The 21,678-nt window shown below is 42.7% G+C and overlaps 1 pseudogene; it reads right to left on the minus strand.

Moving 5' to 3' along the window:
- Positions 1-21,678, minus strand: part of LOC105005529 — a 69,920-nt pseudogene that overhangs the window by 42,164 nt on the left and 6,078 nt on the right.

Genomic DNA, 21,678 nt, shown 5'->3' on the forward strand with positions numbered 1-21,678 from the left:
GGAACAACAGACTGGTTCCAAATAGGAAAAGGAATACATCAAGGCTGTATATTGTCACCCTGCTTATTTAACTTATATGCAGAGTACATAATGAGAAATGCTGGGCTGGAAGAAGCACAAGCTGGAATCAAGATTGCTGGGAGAAATCTCAATCACCTCAGATATGCAGATGACACCACCCTTACAGCAGAAAGTGAAGAGGAACTCAAAAGCCTCTTGATGAAAGTGAAAGTGGAGAGTGAAAAAGTTGTCTTAAAGCTCAACATTCAGAAAACAAAGATCATGCATCTGGTCCCATCACTTCATGGCAAGTAGATGGGGAAACAGTGGAAACAGTGTCAGACTTTATTTTTGGGGGCTCCAAAATCACTACAGATGGTGACTGCAGCCATGAAATTAAAAGACGCTCACTCCTTGGAAGAAAAGTTATGACCAACCTAGATAGCATATTCAAAAGCAGAGACATTACTTTGCCAACAAAGGTTCATCTAGTCAAGGCTATGGTTTTTCCAGTGGTCATGTGTGGATGTGAGAGTTGGACTTTGAAGAAGGCTGAGCACCAAAGAATTGATGCTTTTGAACTGTGGTGTTGGAGAAGACTCTTGAGAGTCCCTTGGACTGCAAGGAGATCCAACCAGTCCATTCTGAAGGAGACGAGCCTTGGGATTTCTTTGGAAGGAATGATGCTGAAGCTGAAACTCCAGTACTTTGGCCACCTCATGCGAAGAGTTGACTCATTGGAAAAGACTCTGATGCTGGGAGGGGTTGGGGGCAGGAGGAGAAGGGGACGACAGAGGATGAGATGGCTGGATGGCATCACCAACTCCATGGACGTGAGTTTGAGTGAACTCCAGGAGTTGGTGAAGGACAGGGAGGCCTGGCGTGCTGCAATTCATGGGGTCACAAAGAGTCGGACATGACTGAGTGATTGAACTGAACTGAAGACACTACTACAATAATAATATATATATATATACAATATAATAACGTAATATACTACTACTACTTCTATAGCTGTCATTCATTGAACACATTTGTGACAGACACTATGTTAAAGGCTAATATATGAAGAATGTTCATAAAGGAATTAACATGGTATATGTCAGTGTTACTAACATTGTTACACATCACTTTAAAGGGAGTTATTATTATAGCAAAAGAGCAGAAAGTTAGGCTCTCTTCCAATCCACACACTTGGTGTTTCTTTGGAACCATATTGAACAGGTGCCACCGAGGGTCAGCCCTTTCAGCTGTGAACCAACTCCAAACTGGTTTCTCCTTCCCTCTCTTTTTCAGATCAGATCCTCGCTCAGTCGTGTCCGACTCTTTGCGACCCCATGAATCGCAGCACACCAGGCCTCCCTGTCCATCACCAACTCCCAGAGTTCACTCAGACTCACGTCCATCGAGTCAGTGATGCCATCCAGCCATCTCATCCTCTGTCATCCCCTTCTCCTCCTGCCCCCAATCCCTCCCAGCATCAGAGTCTTTTCCAGTGAGTCAACTCTTCGCATGAGGTGGCCAAAGTATTGGAGTTTCAGCTTCAGCATCAGTCCTTCCAATGAACACCCAGGACCAATCTCCTTTAGAATGGACTGGTTGGATCTCCTTGCAGTCCAAGGGACTCTCAAGAGTCTTCTCCAACACCACAGTTCAAAAGCATCAATTCTTCGGCGCTCAGCCTTCTTCACAGTCCAACTCTCACATCCATACATGACCACAGGAAAAACCATAGCCTTGACTAGATGAACCTTTGTTGGAAAAGTAATGTCTTTTTCAGGTGGGTGCAATTACAACACGCTGTGTTGGTTAATCCCTGTATTACATAAGAAGCCCTCCGTGTGCTTTTTGGTGTGAGGGAGGAAGGGGGTTGGGTTTTCTGTGCTCGCACCTAGTTTGCATAACGTTCTCTTCTCTTTGGGGCTGAATTGAGAAAGAAGCCATGTGGTCTGGTGGCCACAGCTGGAAGGAGAGGGTGGTGACTTAGCAGGGCTCTGAGTGGAACAGCGCAGGCAGCTCTGAGGAGCATCATAGTCGGCTTCCCCTAAGCCACATGGGGGCTGAGAGAGGTCTGAGCAGAACCAGCCTGACAGGCAGCCTTGGCGGGGAGTACAGAGAGCAAGAAGCTTGTCTGTGGTGGGACCTGGTCAGGCTGTATCTGTGGCCTCGGGGATCCCGTGAGGAAGTTCTGGGGAACAGGACCATGTGGCATCATCCTAGTACTGAAAGTTCTTTGTGACCCGTAATAGCATATTTTTAAAGTGGGAAAGTACCAGGTATTGTTCATGGGTCCAGGTAAGGTCTGAAGCCTATAGCCTCGAAATTAAATTTCCAGATGGTAACGAATCCTTCATGAAGCACGTGCCACAGGTAGGAATATTACACATATTTTTAGAAATAGAGCACTTCATCACAACCATAAGCTTTCAATCTGGCAGTCCAAATACTGAACTCAGTATCAGTATACTTTGAAACAGGACTCATAAAAGTAGAATACGAAGTCACTATTGCCTCTAATGACTTGGGAGGTTTTTTTCATCAAGTATTCTTACAGAAGAGATCTAGAATGTATTCATTCACTCAATCTTCAATTTATTATCCTTTTTAAAAATACCTGTATTATCTGAGGTAAAGTTGACAGTGACCTGAGTAGATAGAGATCTTGGGAAAGTCTGTAAAACATAAAGACAAATTCCTTGTCTGTATTCTAAGAACTTTAAAAAAATTCACATGAGAGAATGTATAGAAAGTTTTTGTTAAGTGGTAAAACACGATATGAAGTTATTACATTTTACCTGTTAAAGAAACGGAGACACAGAGTGAGCATAAAATTTCCCCAAAGTCATAATGAGCTAAAAGAGAGGGTCAAAGATAGATATAAATTCAGGTGACTGGACACGTTACAGGGTGGAGTTAGTTCAGCAAAACAACTTCCTTTTTGTAGCCAGGATGTGGGTGACTGTAAGAAGCATCTATCTAACTGAGGTAAAAAGGGGTACTTACTAAAAGTATACAGGCTTTCCAGGTGGCTCAGATGGTAAGGAATCGCCTAGAGACCAGGCGACCTGGGTTCAATCCCTGGGTCAGGAAGATCTCCTGAAGAAGGGAATGGCTACCCACTCCAGTATTCTTGCCTGGAGAATTCCATGGACAGAGGACCCTGGTGGGCTACGGTCCACAGGGTCACAAAGAGTCGGACACGACTGAATGACTAACACCTTCACTTCACCACTTCACTAAGAGTACACAGAGATCTCACAGGCCCCAAGGACAGAAAGCAAACTGTTGCTCGGCTTCATTCACATTGGCCAGAGAACTGAGGAGCCCTGAGAAGCAGGGTAGCTCTTCCCTATGTCTCTTTGTCCCTGCTTCTGCACCAGCTTTCACCTTCCTCCATTTTCCCTTCACCATTTTGCTGTTCACCCTGGACCTCCCCCATGGCCACTAAGCTCCAGGATCCAGATTCGACTAAAAACACCCACTGAAGTTCCTCAGGGAGAAAGGGACTAGCCTGGCTCTTCTGAGAGAGAACCTGGCCACACAAGTCATTTCTGAGCAAATGACTGGGTTTGTTCCTGCTGGTTCCGGTGTGTGCCATCCCAGGTCCAATCAGCTGTGCATTTCCCCACCTCCACCTCCCTAGCAGTCACATTATCTTACGTTATCTCATGCAGCTCTATCATCCGGAGAGCTGTGGGTGGCAAGGGTGCTAAATTGCCTGGCTGGATGTTATCACATAAAGAAAGGAACTATTTATAGGGAGACTTGTACTTGGGGTGATATTATGATGTATTTCGGTTATGAAATAGAAGACCCAAATTCCCTGGTCCAAAAAAAAAAAAATCGTTTCAAGGGAATTCCCTGGCAGTCCAGTGGTTAAGAACCCACACTTTCACTGCCGAGAGCCTGGGTTCAATCCCTGGGCAGAGAACTAACATTCCGCAAGCCACATGGCGCAGTCAAAAAAACAACAAAACAATTCATCTTAATATCATTTTGGGCTCCAAAGATAGATGTATATGTCCATAAGATATGGCCACAAATAACTGTAACACAAGACAGTCTATGAAAGCCTCTTTAAAAACTTTTAAGAAACTTACAAAAGTACATGGAAGCATAAAAAAGGATTGTAGGGGTTAATGACAGCCTTTCTTTAAGGTGTGCTACTTTGGCATGTGGATTATTTTGCACCAAAGGCAATGGAGACCTTTCAGGCTCAAGAGAAACTACTGCCCCTCCCTTAACTACCTGCTGCTGCTGCTGTTGCTACTAAGTCGCTTCAGTTTGTCCGACTCTGCGAGACCCCATGGACTGCAGCCTACCAGGCTTCTCCATCCGTGGGATTCTCCAGGCAAGAACACTGGAGTGGGTTGCCATTTCCTTCTCCACTTAACTACCTAGAAGAATTAAAATCGGGGATTTTTTCCCAGAAAAAGAGTTATTACCAAGATAAATTTTATCTAAGTGGCCCTATCTCTATGGCAGAGTAGACAACTAATTCCCAGCCATGTACTCTTCTTCTTATCATCCTGGAAACTCCCTCCTCTCCTTGGAAGTTCCTATTCCATTGCTCAGCTCCTTTATGCCTCATTCTGTGTTTCTGTCTCAACCTTTCCTGGATGTGGGGTTTCCATATGTACAAGTTAAGATATTATTTTATCTTGTTCTCCTGTTTTACGTCAATCTCATTGTTAGACCAGGGTAGAGTTAAGCTTTTCCTCCTCTCTGGCAGTTTTATAACTCCTGGGGGAGCCAGGGGCTTCCCAGGCAAGGAATCTTCCTAGTGGTAAGGAATCTACCTGCCAATGCAGGAGATGCAAGAGATATGGATTCGATCCTGGGCCTGGGAAGATCCCCCAGAAGAGGAAATGGCAACCCACTGCGGTATTCTTGCCTGGGAAATCCCATGGACAGAGGAGCCTGGTGAACTTCACTCCATGGGGTCATAAAGAGTCAGACACGATTGAGCAGAAACAGGCACAGGGGAGGCAGCAAACTTTCCCTGAGTAAGTGCTGTTTAAAATATGTCTTGAAGTGCTCATTACATTTTTACAGAGTGAGGTGGCAGAGGTCAGGAGGACACACGTGAAGCAGTGGGAAAGGATAATTGGAGGAGTGAAACTACGCGTGTTCTGAGAGGGCAAAAGCTTTCATGTGGCTGAAGAGCAGGGTGCAGGAGGGAGAAAAAGAAGCCAGCATGAGCTGACTGTTCTCAAGCGTATGCTAGACATTTTCAGATGTTGCCTCACTTAGTCCTTTCAGCAGTCCTTGAGGTGGCGCCTATTGCCGCTATCTTATCAAGGGTTCTGAGGCCAAAGACCTTCTCTCCATCTTCATACAGTGCTGAGGGCGAGGGGGAGAGGATGGCCGAGAGTAGATGAGGGGAAGTTGTCCACCAGGTAACCAGTCCACACTCAACTCTGGAGGCACTGGGACGGAAGTCATGCAAGAATTCTGAGCAAGGAATGGCATGATTGCCTCTGACTTTTAGAAAAACAATACTACTGGTAATGGAAGAATTAAATACAGTACTTTTTCTCTCCTTCATTCAATTAAAAATAATTAATATATTGAAAATTTCCTGTGGGACAAGACTATACACCAAACCCATGGGGAAAATGTTTAGGATTAACCAAATCTCATGAAATTTACAATCTCTCTCTGTGTGTATATACTATAGCTTATATATGCCTTTCTCTACATACATATTTAATTAATTTAATTAACTGGTTGATTTTTGGTTGTGCCATGATGCTTGCTGGATCTTACTTCTCCAACCAGGGATTGAACCAGGGACTTGGCACTTGTGCCAAGTTCCAACCACTGGACCCCCAGGGAATTCCCTCTATATATTTTATAACATACACACACACACATACAGAAAAGTATATAGCAGGAGAGTTAAACATTTATATTTTAATCATCTTTTAGCTCACAAAAACAGTATGACAAGATTTTTCTTTTAAAATATTATCTGTAAATTCTGGATATGAATCCTTTATTAGATATATAATCTGCAAACATTGCCTACCATTTTGTGAGTTTTATTCTGTTGATAGTGTCTTTTGATGCACAAAAGTTTTTAATTTTCAAATTTGTCTGTGTGTTTTTATTTTTTTTTCCTGTTTTTTTGTTGTCATATGCAAGAAACCACTGCTAAATCCATTGCCATGAAGATTTTTCCTAATTTTTCTTTAAGTTTTTCTTTTTTTAGTTTTAAATTTTACATTCAGGTCTTTGATCCATTTGACTAATTTGTGTTTGTTTGTTTTGACTGAATGAGAATTTTTATTACTTCTATGTAGCCTTTTCCAGCTTGGCAATGGGCTTTCCTGGTGGCTCAGCGGTAAAGAATCCTCCTGCAATACAGGAGAGGCGGGTTCAATCCCTGGGATGGGAAGATCCCCTGGAGAAAGAAATGGCAACACACTCTAGTATCTTTGCCTGGAGAATCCCATGGATAGAGAAGCCTGGTGGGCTACAGTCCCTGGGGTTGCAAAAGAGTTGGATATGACACAAAATAACACAATGTCCACTGACTTTGGACCAAGGAAGTTGCCTCCCCAGTGATGGCAGATCTCATCATTTCTGTCATTATAACTGGTCCTGATGGCTTCCACCAGCTTAGCCAGAGTGCCCTTGTCTTGGGAGTTGACTTGTGTGAAGGCAACTGTGCAGGTCTTCCTGTGGACCACACACCCTACCCAACCTGTCCTTCTCCTTGATGATACAGGAGGGAACCCCCATCTTACAACACAGGGCAGGCAGGAAACCCACCAGTTCAATGGGATGCATGTCATGGGCAACCACCACCAGCTGAGCCTTCTTGCTCTCCTCCAAGGTGGGGACAGTATCAAAGTCTGCTCAAAAGATAGGTGGCTCTTAGTGGGGACGTCCCCTGGGCCTGCAGTTTTTGTCTCGGCTGAGGCCAGCAACTTATGCTTCCTCTCTTACTTCATCTCTGGTCTGCACTTGTGGGCTAGCTTAAGTAGCTGTCTGGCAGTCCAAGACCTGGCTGAATTGAATTAATCACAGGAGGCACTCTCAGCCGCTTATATAAGGTACTACATGTCACTGCAGCAGAATGCAGCAGGGTCACTTTATGAAGCGGGTGAGGTCCCTTTGGGGCTGGATGTCCAGTTCACTTTCTCAGCCTCCTGATTCTTCACGACGGCAGGGGCCTGGTCTATCTTTTGCCCCTCAGCCTTCTTTCCCCCCGGCATCCTAGTGGAGAGCCCTTGAGCTAATTTTGTCTATGGGATAAAGTAAGGTCCAACTGCATTCTTTTGCGTATAGATGTACAGTTTTCTTAGCACCATTTGTTAAAGAGACTGTCCTTTTCTCATTGAATGATCTTGGCACCTTTGTTAAAAATCATTCTTTCTGGGCTCTCTATTCTCTTCCACTGGTCTGTATGTCTGTCCTATGCCAGTACCATATTGTTTTGATTATTGCAACTTTGTAGTTAAGTTTTGAAATCCAGAGGTGTGAGTCCTTCAATTTTGTTATTTTTCAAGGTTTTTTTTTTTGCTATTCTCTTGAGATTCCATACGAATTTTAGGATGGATTTTTCTATTTCTGTCAAAAAAAAGTCATTGAGACTGATAGCAATTACATTTGAATCTGCAGATTGCTTTGGGTAGTATTTACACAGCATTTTGAATGTACTAAATGTCACGAAATTTATACTTTTAAATGGTTAATTATATCCTATGTGAATTTGAGCTCAATTTAAAAAAAAAAGATTGGGCAATTATATCTGAAGAGCAGGTATGTATGTGGCATGAGGCAGCTGGAAGGTAGAGGAGGTTGTGATCAGAGGGAGGAATGTTGGGATTAAAGGCCCCAGTACTGTATAGTTTAGAGCTGGTGAGGGCCCCTGGAGTTAGGCAGTAAAAATGGATAAGGTGATCCAAAGCTTATCTACAAAGACCCTGACTTCACAAGGTAATTCAAGACGGCAACTTCAGGAGCTTTCCTGGTGGCTCAGTGGTGAAGAACCCAGCTGCCAATGAAAGAGACATGGGTTCCATCCCTGATCTGGAAAGATCCCACGTGCTGCAGAGAAACTTAAGCCCGTGTGCCACAACAGCCTAAGCCTAGAGCCCGCAACTACTGAACCCGTGTGCCACAACTGCTAAGGCCCTCGCTCCCTGGAGCCTGTGCCCCACAACAAGAGACGCCATCGCAACAAGGAGCTAAAGAGTAGCCCCCGTTCACCACAACGAGAGGAAGCCCACGCAGCAACAAAGACCCAGCACAGCCAAAAGACTGCAACTTCAGAAGGATACACGCCCAGCTAGGGATGGTGGTCATCACCGGAGTCGGGTGGGGACAGCTGGGATTATAGGGGAATTTTATTATTATGTCAATGGTATCTTTTTAAAGAGAATACTGAAAGCTTTTTGAAAAGCTATGATACAGGAACTATAATTGAGGAAAAGAGGACAATGACCTAAGTCCCTTTAAAAAAAAAAATCATCGTGGGAGTGGCAGGAAGGTGTTATGTGACACACGGGTAGGGGTATGTGTGGGCCAGCTGGCTTCATCTCTTCTTTAGTCTGGCAGTAATACTGGTGAGCCGGGAAATCCCACCTCCCAACCCAGAAGTATGTGAGGCTTGGTAAACACCTCTCCATTCAAGACTGAGGCAAGGGAGGCTATGTTCTTATAAGTTCTTATAAGGGTTCAGTCAAGGCAGGAATGGGAGGCAGACTGGGGATGTGGAAGGATTTGTTCATCATGAAGTGGGGGTTCCAGAGAAAACAGAAAAATGTGAGAAGGAAAGGAGCAGCTGGGGAATGAGTGTGGGAAGGCACCAGGCAGCCTGGGGACCAGTGCACAGGATAAGATGGGTGACAGGAGGCATTAACATTTTGGCATTTATGTGGTATGGGAATAGCATAGTTCAATGAGGAATAGGCCTTTAAGGCCCAGCAAGACCTGTGATGTCAAGTTTAGTAACAGTGAAACAGGTCTCCTGGGATCCAAACAGGATATTGGACTTCAGCTGGGACAGTAAAATTTGGGTAGACAATAAAACAACAGTACAAAGTCCCAGAGGCAGACACCAGCGTGGATAACTCTTGAGGGCCCATGAGCAAACCAGACAGACTGAAGTTGCAGGTTTGTGTGGGGGATTAGACACTGGCTCTCAAGGGTGGGGCTAGATTCTGAAGAGCTTTATAAGCCAGCAGAGGAGTCAAGACAGGATTGGTAAGAAAGTTTCATTATGAGTTTTTTACCACGAAAACAGCATCTAAGGAAGATTAGTACATCAAATGGACTTCCCAGAGGGCACAGTGGTAAAGAATCCACCTGCCAATGCAGGGGGTGCAAGAGGAGTGGGTTCGATCCTTGGGTCGGAAAGATCCCCTGGCGTAAGAAATGGCAACCCACTCTAGTATTCTTGCCTGGAAAATCCCATGAACAGAGGATCCTGGTGGGCTACAGTCCATGGGGTCACAAAGAGTCAGACACGACTGAGCACTCACTCACTCAGTATAAGAAATAGCTACACTAAGTGGATTGGGACAGGAAAAATTAGATTTGCCACAGATTTTGCAGTTATCTAATATGAAGAGATAATAATAATTTCAAAATAAAGATGAACAGAACTTGTTTTATATATGGGAGAAATAAAGAAAAGAAGGAACTGAAAGTTTTCAAGCATGGGCAGGGGAGACATGAAAGAGGAGGATCCGTTTAGTGGGATGGAATGGATGGTGATTAATTTAGTTTGGGACCTAGATTCATTTGAATCTTACAGCTAAGTGAGACTTTGCAGTTAACCACATGGAACAACTAAGTTTCATGTTTTACAGATAAGGAAATCTTGAGTTTGAGATAACAGAGGATATCCTAGAAAAGGTGTCCTAGAGGCAGTTGACCATTCATAGATGCATTTTTAATGATAGATCAAAACTAGTCACAACAATGTTGGAGCCATAGGCATATACCTGTCAAATAATTCTGTAGGAATGAATAAATTATCCAAGGCAGAGGACAGAAAGTGGGAAGAGAAGAGGAGACTAAAGACACAGGGAAGACAGCAAAGAATTGAATCAAGAGGTAGATGAGAGACAGGAATTTTGGCTTTGCTATTTGTTAGCTATAGGAACTTGACAATTTATTGACCTCTGGGTCTCAGACTGCAGTCATATCAAGGCTTAATAGAAGGGGGTTGGGAGAGCTGGGGAATCTTCTTCCAAGATCACTCACATGGCCTCTGGTCCCTAGCTGTTAGCTGGGACAATGTTATCTTACTATGTAGGCTTCTCTATAAGGTCACTTACAACATGGCAACTAACTTGTCTCTGAAAGTAAGTGAATGAGAGATGGTCCCAGTCTCTTACAACCAAATCTCAGAGCTAACATCTCATCACTTTTGCCAAATTCTATTCATAGAAACAAGTTAAGGGGGAAGGGTAATATAAGGGTGTGAATACTAGGAGGCAGGATTATTGGAGGCTGTTTTAGTGACTGCCTGCCATAATATCTAACAGTTATATTCTTAGACTGTTTTCTACTATTGTAGCTGGTTCACCCAAGTTGGCGACTCAATAAATATTGAATCCACTGAGGTAGGCACAGGCACAGGTGGTGCACAAAGAAGGCAATTTTGCCTAAAAGGAAAAGCCACAGAAATTTCCACAGGAAAAATTATGCTTGCATTATTCTTAAAGGATAAGCAGGAGTTCATCTGGTGATAGCTGGACTAAAAAGGAAGGCTGAACGCCAAAGAATTGATGGTTTCGAAGTATGATCCTAGAGAAGACTCTTGAGAGTTCCTTGGACAGCAAGGAGATCAAACCAGCCAATCCTAAAGGAAATCAACCCTCAATATTCATTGGAAGGATTGTTGCTGAAGCAACACTGTGCAACTGAAAAACTTGCCTGCAATAGTTCAGAAATTTTCTTAAGGTTACAATTAATATGCTCTTGGGAAAAATACAAAGGCTATCCTCCCATTTTCAATGCTATTACTCTCTTACAATAAAACTGAAATTCTAGTTTTGTTTTTCATTGTTGACTTTACTAATTCTGTGAACTTTGGAGGCCCTCAAGGTTGACACATTCTAGTGCCTTCTTGCTTTCTTCACCTACACATTCTCTATGTGTGACTGAATGTCAAGTAAGCTGGTTTGGCAGTTTCCCAAAGTGGCAAAAATGACAGAAGCCAAGGAGCTTTTCCAAGGACTTCTCTCCTCATGACTAGAGCTGTCACTGTAGAATACGTAGTCCTGGTTCTTCCCTGCAAGTCTGGAGTACTTTTCGGGGCTCTCTGATCACCCAAGCTTTGGTCCAATCCAATCTGACTCCCCAGACCAAAGCAACCAGAGGGCAGAACAAGCAGTGATCAGAGGCCCTAAGTAATGCCAGCTCTTCATATTTGAAGAACATTGATTTTACTTTTTATGACCATTGTTCTCTAACAACTAAAAGGCTTAGATCATCATTTTACTGTGGTATTAGCCACCAAATGTTGGATCCCAGTGTTTGATAGTCATATAACTCTGCTGCCAGTGGGTACAGTGCCTGGGAAGTAAGAGGCATGCCACAACACAGACCCTCTGTGTTAAGCAATCTTCCACTCAAGGGTTGGCAGCTGGAAATTTGATTTAGGAATCAATGGTGCTGTTAAGCACCATTGTTTCTGTGCACAAAGAACAATGACTGACTTTTTTTTTAAGCATTCTTGATGTTATACTATTATAGTAAACCCACATTTTCCATTCTTTCACTTTCTTTGAAAAGCAAACACTCTTTTTTTGGTAATTAGGCACACAAGTAAAAAAACACACCCCAGTTTTTCTTGGACAGCTTATCTCTACCTTATGACTACCATTTAAAATTAAACAAAATAAAACAAACAAACAAAAAACCCCTACTATTCAGTTCTCTCAAATTAGACAGGCATTTTCTTTTCTTCCTCCTCTATTGCAGACTACTGATTTTCTTGGAAAAGAGAAGGAATCAATAATGGCTAATCACAGATAAAACACATCCTAATTTTAGTACGAGTAAATAAAGCATTATAAAGAAATAGAACTTCTTTATATGTTAATATGTAACCATCATATTTAAAGTTAAAGTAATGCTAAATTTTGCTGGTTTTTAAAAAATAATATTTAATGAGTAGTAATGAATATGTTCACTTTTACTTTGTCATTAAAGGAAGTGTCTAAGAGGTCCCTTTTCTCCAATATCCTCCCAGGGCAGAATCCCATCTGTATCTCCGAGCTAGTCCAGTCACAAGACAGCCTTTTGCGCCATGAGACAACCCAGGGCACTGCCAGTTAGTATGTTGTTAGGAAGTAATCAGAGGTCTACGTTCAAGGCACTGTGCTGAGTGTTCCATCAGATTAAAGAAAAAAGAATAAAATGCTTGCCATAAAGAAACTTAATACCCTGTTGGCAAAGTTCAGAAAATAATTACAATAACATAAGACAAGAATCTAAAGGGGCCATAGAAAGGCACAAACCAAACCTCTTAGAAACTCAAGGCTAGGAATGAGGTAGAACATAGCCAAGGGAACCCACTGGACCTAGCTCTGCTGTCTGGACTGACACTGTGGTTTCTCTTGTCCATGTGTAGAGGTGACATATTTATAGATGAGTCAAAGAGGCAATGTAATTGAGCAGCCTGAAGATGGTTCTAGGGCATTAGACATCTTTGGATATGAAGCTGGACCTTTTCTTTTTTAGCTGCGTCACCTTGAGCAAGTTACATAATCTCACTATACTTCCAGTGTTTGTTATTTTTTTTAATATTTAGTTATTTATTTAGTCTGTGTCGGGTCTCAGTTGCAGCACATGGGACTTTTGTTTCGGCCCGTTGTTCCCTCTAGTTGCAGCCTGGGGGCTTGGTTGCCCCTTGGAATGTGGGATCTTAGTTCCCTGACCAGGGATGGAACCTGCATTCCCTTCATCGCAAGGTGTACTCTTAACCACTGGACCACCAGGGAAGTCCCTGTACTTCTGTTTTTTAATTTGTAAAATGGGCATAGTAAGACCTACCTGAGAAACTTATTGAAGAATTAAATGATAATATAAGGGACTTTAGAGTAGTGCCTGGCACCCGGTATATAAAAAAATCATAGCTGTTTGCTTTTCTGTTTTTCCAACCTCCCTCTGATTTTCCCATTTTTTAAACTATATTTGACTATTAAATTTAATGCCTATACAATGCCTGGCTCAGAACAGATCTATAGAAAATGTTAGGTTAATTCCATGGGGACTGTTAATAACAGAATATCATAAAATGGACAAGCAACAGAACTTTATTTTTCACAGTGCTGAAGGTTGGAAGTCTCAGATCAGGGTGCCAACATGGTTGGCTGATGGCTCCGTTTCAGGGGGCAGACTTCTTGTATCCTCACTTGGCACAAGAGACTTGGGGTCTCTCTGGAGTCTAACATTTTTATCACTCCTATTAGTATGCTGTTGTCTAGACCTCCTCATCTTTTTGGCTGTGCTGTGCTGTGCTGTGTTGCTTCAGTCGTGTCCGACTCTTTGCAACCCTAGGGACTGCAGCTCGCCAGGCTCCTCTGTCCATGGGGTTCTCCAGGCAAGAATACTGGAGTGGGTTGCCATGCCCTCCTCCAGGGGATCTTTCCGACGCAGGGATTGAACCGGCATCCCTGATGTCTCCTGCATTGGCAGGTGGGTTTTTTACCAGTAGCGACATCTGGGAAGCCTCCATTTTTATGGTTATCCTCCAAACTATCCAGTTTTCATTCTCCTGTATATTATGCTAGCTAGAACTTTATAACAGTAAAACCTTCCCTTCCCAAATTTACTATTTTCTGACCAAAACAGTAAACCAAACTGTTACCTTCCTTCTGACCTGTAATTTGTCAATGCATTAACTTATTCAATGTCCCAAATTATTGTATTCAGGTGTTTTTAGTTTTGGGTTTGTTTTTAGCAATTCAACCCATGCCTTATTGGTTCATGGCCAGTTGCGGTCAACTATCTTTTAGCATTTCTTTTTATTTTTTTAGGTAGTATTTAGATAATCAACAATCAGGTCTCTCCTGTCTTGTACTTATGCAATTGATTCTTGGACTCTAAATGAAGATCTTTTCTTTTCATTCTTTTGTGTAGGCCAGGATTCTTGGTTGCAACTAAGAGAAAACTAGTTGGAACTTAGGCAAGAAAAAACAAATTTTTCTGTTGGTATAGCTGAAGAACAAGAAAAATGGGACAACTGGATTGTTGACTATTCCTTTTTCAAGATGAGCGGTGGCTTCATTTTCTCACATTGCTTTCTCCTAGGACTTTTGTGCCAGCAGCTCCTGGTTCATACTGTCATGAGATCACAACAGAAGAAATGATTCCCTCATCCACTCCTCCTTCTTCCAACCAAGGTCTGAATCAAATATGTACCAATCGTTATTGAGCTGCCTCTACAATCAAGATAGGGTGAGAATCTATCAACCTGTAAACCAGTTACTGCGTCCCAGGAAGTCAGAGGGTTGAAAAGATAGTAGTGCCCAGCAGAGCTCAGGGTATGGCAGGGAAGATGTTCTCCCAAAGGAATGAGGAATACATTTTCTGTAAGCAATGGAGGTGGTGTAACAGGAGGGAAGAGGGCAGAGCACAACTTTCAAAAGAATGACACAGCCCAAGGACACAATATAAACTGATTAGAATCTAATGGGACAAAGACAGCAGACAAGACTCAATCTTGATCCTCAATCAGCAAGTGAAATGACACACCCAGAGGTGCCAAGACCAAGGAGTGGGTGGTGACCAAAATCCTGGAAATCTCCACCCGTTCCCAAAAATAGTTAAAATAATCCTCCCAGTTATTAGCGTATGAAATTACCCAGCCTATAAAAACTAACCATGCCACATTTCGCGGCCACACTTGCCCTCTGCGATGGCCCACACTGTCTGGAGTGTGCTTCTCTCTGAATCTAAATAAATCCACTTCTTACCTATCACTTTGTCTCTCACTAAATTCCTTCTGTGATGAGACATCAAGAACCTGAGCTTCCTGAAACCAGGTACTGTGGTTTTAGTACCTGTGGTTTCAGTACCTACTGTGGTTTCAGGTACTGTGCTTTCAGTACCTTCTGTGATGAGACATCAAGAACCTGAGGACCTGAAACTAGGGCTGTGGATTTTGGCTGGGTTTGAGTGCCAGCCACGTGGGTTCAAGTCCCAAGCAGGGTTTTGGCTTGGGTTCAAGTCCCAGCCATGTGGGTTCAAGTCCCAGCACAGGGGTTCAAGTCCCAGTCTGTGGTAAATGGTTTCAGCAGGGCTTCCCTGGTGGCCCAGTGGTTAGGACCCTGTGAGCACAAGAGCATGGCTTCTAACCCTGGTCAGGGAACTAAGATTCTGCAAGCCATTCACTGCAGCCAAAAGATTAAAAAAAATAAAAGCAGTGGCTTAAAATTAAATGACTTAGCTAAGAAGGACCAAGATGAAAGAAGGTTTTCAAATTACTACTAGCAACAATGAAGGTTGTTACAGATGGTTGAATGACACAAAAATATTAGTTATTTTTGTGAAATCAAACCATTTATGTTTCTTCTCCCTATTTTAGTAAAGAAGCAACTAATCTTTTTTTGTTTTTATGGCATGAGTTTTTCTCCTTTTCATTAGTATTAGGTAGAGCGAATTTAAATAGCCATAGATGTTTATCACAGAACTTGCAAAAGTTCAAATTTTAAATGACAAAGGAACAAAATGTAGCCTGCAGTTACCACTATTAACAATCATTTAGGTGCTTATGTGGCAGCACCTAGGCTATTTATTTTAAAAAATAGAGCATATCATAATTAAATTGGACAAAAATACATTTCAGAGCTCCTATTTTCTATGACCTGTACCAAAAAGTTTAGGGTATCTGCCAGGCAGTTGTTTGGAGACAAGCCTATCTTGCTATGTATTACCCAACAAACAAAACACTTATCAGATAACACCTGACAGTAAAGTGAAAATGAGATTAATTTTCCAAGGATTTCCTAACTCCCAAAGATTAGAGGAAGATATGAGGGAGCAAACTCATGTGTCAGCCCATTGATTATTCTAGTCATGTGTGTTTCATTTAATTTGTAAAACTGGATTACTGCTTTGCCCTTTATTATGGGTTTCAAAACAGTCCTCTTAAATTAACGGTGAATAGTTTGTTATTTCTCAAAGTAATAAAAGATGTTAGTGTACAGCTTATGACTTGCTTATCTTAGAAACCACCCAGAATCACTTGGGAGATACACTGACCTGTATCTAATGACATACATAGCCACTGACATGAAAATAGAAATTCTTTCCCTTAAACTGGGTTTGTGTCTGGACTCTATGATCCTTTGCTTGCCATGCTTACCACTGTATAGTTCAAATTATCCTGTGGACAACGATATGCATGTATGTGCTAAGTCGCTTCAGTCTTGTCCAACTCTTTGCAACTCTCTGAACTATAGCCGCCAGGCTCCTGTGACCATGGGATTCTCCAAGCAAGAATATTGGGGTGGGTTGCCATGCCCTCCTCCAGGGGATCCTCCCAACCCAGGGATAGAAGCTGTGGCTTCTGCACTGCAGGCGAATTCTTTATTTCTGAGCCACTGGAGAAACTCAAAGGACAAAGACTTGGGTGATATCAAAGATACCAGTGCTGGAATGCAGGATGCCTGTTTTGGGATGCCACAAAACCCTACTGACCTGATCCCTAAATTTTGTGAGAAAACAAAACATGACAATAAAGTCTCCTTCCAAATTAAGTGAGTCCTCATTGGAGGTGAAAATCAACCTAGGTAAAGGAATTACAACTCTTAAGAGATTATAACAACAGATGCTTAGCAAATAAAGGATAGCATATATCAATTCTATTTGAAGAGAGAATGGTACATAATCTGAACTCTGTCTTCCCAAAGAAATTTACAAAGCAAGTAAATAGATTAATTACTCATTTTTCAGTTCAGTTCAGTCATTTCAGTCGCTCAGTCGTGTCCAACTCTTTGAGACCCCATGGACTGCAGCTCACCAGGCTTCCCTGTCCATCACCAACTCCCAGAGCTTGCTTAAACTCATGTCCATCGAGTCGGTGATGCCATCCAACCATCTCATCCTCTGTTGTCCTCTTCTCCTCCACCTTCAATCTTTCCCAGCATCAGGATCTTTTCTAATGAGTCAGTTCTTTGCATCAGGTGGCCAAAGTATTGGAGTTTCAGCTTCAGCATCAGTCCTTCCAATGAACACTCAGGACTGATCTCCTTAAAGATGGACTGGTTGGATCTCCTTGCAGTCCAAGGGACTCTTAAAGAGTCGTCTCCAACACCACAGTTCAAAAGCATCAATTCTTGAGCGCTCAGCTTTCTTTATAGCCCAACTCTCACATCTAAATGTGACTACTGGAAAAACCATACCTTTGAGTATTGGACCTTTGTTGGCAAAGTAATGTCTCTGCTTTTTAATATGCTGTCTAGGTTGGTCATAGCTTTTCTTCCCAGGAGCAAGTGTCTTTTAATTTCACGGCTGCAGCCACCATCTGCAGTGATTTTGGATTTTTACTAGTCTATAAAAGACACAGTGCCAGATTCTTGATAAGCAAGTTGCTTTCATGGAAGATTATCAGTGTACAAAAAGATGTGGTGGACAACTGAAAAAGTGTGAATGTGTCAACTATTCAAAACCTATATATTTTGGTTTTCTATAAAATAAAGTGTACTCTAAGAATGTATCTTAGCAGTTGGTGACAAAAGCTCAGCTTCTCTGTAAACTGGTGCTGAATCAAACCTCAGAGACAGAGTTTTGGGTGAAGCAGAAAAGTTAGCGTAATTGCTTTGCCAGGCAAAGAGGGACACAGCGGGCTCATGCCCTCCAAACTAGGTGTCCCAACTTGGGGAAAATAGTGACAACTTTTATAGTAATTATTCAAAGAGAGCATGATCAGCTTGTGGACATTCTTCTGATGGGCTGGCAGTGAGCTAACTAGGAGTCGGCATGATCCACCTTCAAGTCCAACAGGTCTGGGGTTTACATATCGGTAACTTCTCCCTCCCGGAAGGGATTTCAGTATCTGCAAAATAGCTTGAAGATATTGCTGTGTATATCCATTGATGGGTTTCTCTTGTGGCTCAGCTGGTAAAGAATCCAACTGCAATGTGAGAGACCTGGGTTGATCCCTGGGAGATCCCCTGGAGGCTACCCACTCCAGTATTTTGGCCTGGAGAATTCCATGGACTCTATAGTCCATGAGGTTTTGAAGAGTCCGACAGGACAGCGACTTTCACTCACTCACTCATATCCATTGATGGGAAAATAAGACCTTGCCCCAAGGCTACTCTTGACTATTTCTCCCTGGTCTTGCATTCCCCTCCCTTCCTTAATTAACAACAGCTTGAATCTGCCTCCTGCACACTAAGGCAAGGTTATGGAGGCTAAATGAAGGCTGTTTTCCATAATCAAAGAAATGAGGGACACAGAAAGGCTCTGTGCCCAGGTGCTCCTCAGGGCCCTGCATGGTATCACAATAAAAATTCTTATTAAGCTCTTTTCAAACATTCCAATTAAATTATGATTTTCATGCTCAATTACCATTGGACTGTTTGTCACATTTACATATGTGACTACAAGATGTTTCTATTATAGGCTGATAATTTTAGGGTTACCCATTGTTTTTTGAGTGACTTGTCTTTATCAACGATCTAATTCATTCAGTCTTTTACATCTATTGGCACAAAAGCAAACAAGTTTGAATCAATAAACTAGGATGATCTAAGTGTGAATGCTATTATTTTATCTTAAGGCTCTCTATTTAATAATAATACTTTCTCTGGCACTACCTGTGATTTGTGTATGAGTAACCTGACTTGGCAAAAAACCCCAAACCTCAAACCCGAAACACAATTAAACACGCTGTTCTCATTAGGCAGCTATCATTCTGTTAAAGTTACTATGCTGTCTAGTTCCTTGCAGTAGTTTTTAAGGCTCTGTTGTATGCAATCAAAGCTAGTATGATTTAGATTTGAATACACAAATACTAATTGTGAGAGTACATAGTTTGAATAATAAATTGTTGAGTTGCTTCACTGTATAAACAATGATGGAGTAGGGTTTAGTCCAGTTGAAAGAGTGGACATTCGCTGACTTCATCTCAGTTTCTCTTGACTCGAAACTCTGCCATGCGTCTGTACCTCTCACTGCACTGAAATTATTCAGTTAAAGGTCATGCATAACTTCTTTTCAGGCCCTTATCATTCTCCTACTGGATCCTTATAATAGCTTTCCAAGTGTTCTCCCTGCCACAAATATATAGTCCCTTTTCTTCTCACCCTTACACTCTCCCCTTTTCTAAAATTCAATTCACTCTTATGACAAACATTTTTGGCTAAGAATCCAAACTTCTTAACATGAGTTTGGAGTTTACCGATGACATGCCATTTTCCCAAATCAGAAGAATCCCTTTCAGGAATATGACATTCCGATCATTCATTCCATCTTGGAACACCCTCCATGAATGGCTTGACCTCACACTACTGTGATTCTTCTCCTACTCTTGGGCTGGTCCTCTTTCTCTCCTCTCTGTCATTTCTCTAAGTCCAGTGCTTAGATCCCTGTTCCTTTAGACCTTAACATTTCCTTAATTACCATGTCTAAAGGAGAGGGTCCCAAATTTACAGCCAAAAGGGCTCCAGATCTCTGTGTTTTCAGGGGCCTTTGGACCATTTTTACATGAATATCCTATCGACAGCTTGGACTATGCTCAAAGAAGGCTCATAGTCTTCCCCCCCAAACTGGGACATTCTATTTCTCTCTCCATTTGTGACTCCAGAATTCTCCCTGTTGATTAGTTTCATATCCCCAAATCATGTGATAACTTCTCCTCTCACTTCGATTTCCTTATAGCTCAGATGGTAAAGAGTCTGCCTGCAGTACTGGAGACCCAGGTTCGATCCCTGGGTCGGGAAGATCCCCTGGAGAAGGAAATGGCAACCCACTCCAATATTCTTGCCTGGGAAATCCCATGGATGGAGAAATCTGACAGGCTACAGTTGGTGGGGTTGCAAAGAGTCAGACACGACGGAGCGGCTTCACTTCACTTCCTCTCCCTTAACATTCAAAATTATCCCTTCTCTCTCTATGCCTTCATCTATGCCTTCCTCTCTTCTATTCCACATTTCCTGCTTCTCTTAACTATCTAACAGTCGCCTTCATGGTTTCCTCTCTTCCAAACTTTCTATTTTCAATCCCATTGATGCTAGAGAAATCTTAAAAAAAATCTTTGAGTATATCATGTCCCCAATTAAACGGTACCGAAATGAAATCCAAGCTATGATCCCTACATTTCACCTCACCCTCCTTTTCAATCTCATTTGCAATCGTACCTATGTTGGAGCCAGAAAGCTAGTTCACAGTTCTTTGAACTGGCCCATTTCTGTGCCTTTTCTTAAAGTAGTTCCCTTGCCTGGAATATCTGCTCTCAAAGTCACTTATTTCCCATGTCTGGAGTGTCTGCTCTCAAAATCTCTACCTTTCTCCAGTAGCCTTTCTCTCACTGAGCTGCGGTTATTTCCCCCTTTCACTAGATTCCACACAGCATTTTATCTGTTTACAACAATTACTTAGTTATTTGATGTAGTCTTAGTTCCCCTGCTAGACTGTTATCAAGATTCCAAGTGTATTCATTTCTAGCCTTCTTCCCTCCAGCAGGGGGTCCAGTAAAGTGCAGTGCTTGTAAATGTTCTGAAACGAAAAGAATTTTTAAGGAATGAAAGAGAAAACCAAGAGACAGCACAGTGAAATATGGAAATATGAAATCAGGAACAGAGTCCACAGCCTCTAGTTTTTACCTAGTACTTTCACCTCAGAACCTATATTCAGCATTGCTACCTTCTTACCCAGGGAAGCTCTCTCTTTCATATCTGATTTGTAGCAACCACAGTGCTACAAAGTAAACAGATGGTCGGGAAATGCCAGTGGAAAAAAGTCTCAGTCTTTATCGCAAAGATTTTGGAGTGTGTGTCAATATATATTTCATTTGTGCCGTTGCGTCTGAGTTGCAAGACATTAGCACGGGAGGACTCAGGGTTTCTGATGGGGAGCGCGAAGACATTTTAAAAACATGAGAATAAACTAAAAGCCATGTAGGTCGTCCTAGGTTCCCCAGTAAAAAAAAGTTTGCTCTGGAGTTGTAAAATTAAAATGACCGCGCAATGAGACGCAGGGAACTGAAGTACTGTGCCCTTGTAACGTCGGTAATGCCCTCTCCAATACAGGTCCTTCATGAATAAGGACCGGGTCGGCCGGCCTCAACCCTTTTAAAAAGAAAGACATAAAAGCCACACGCCTTAAAAAAAAAAAATCCCTACTGCACCACACTGCAACGTGCGAACACTGGGGACATGCCCACGCGGTCACGAGCCCCTGCAACCACCCGAACACTGGGCCGAGCCGTTTTGGCCCTTAGGAACTCGCTTCCAAAAAAAGGAGCGCCGCATCCCGCGGGGGCTGAAGCTTCACCCCGGGAGGGCAGTCCCCAGGCGTAGCCTACAGAGGCCGCACAAAGCGGAGAGCTCTCGAGAAGGTAGGGGGGCGGGAAGCTCCGGGGGTGGCCCCTCTCTTTCACCCTCTTCCAGGCAGACCAGGTTCCAGGCAGTGCAGGCGTCGCGCCAGCTTCGGGCCCGGACCGCGCTTGGCGCCGCGGCCGCCGGGCCCAGCTCCCAAAGC

This window comes from Bison bison, unplaced genomic scaffold (assembly GCF_000754665.1).
Source record: "Bison bison bison isolate TAMUID 2011002044 unplaced genomic scaffold, Bison_UMD1.0 scf7180017864491, whole genome shotgun sequence".
In the NCBI taxonomy this organism is placed as follows: Eukaryota; Metazoa; Chordata; class Mammalia; order Artiodactyla; family Bovidae; genus Bison; species Bison bison.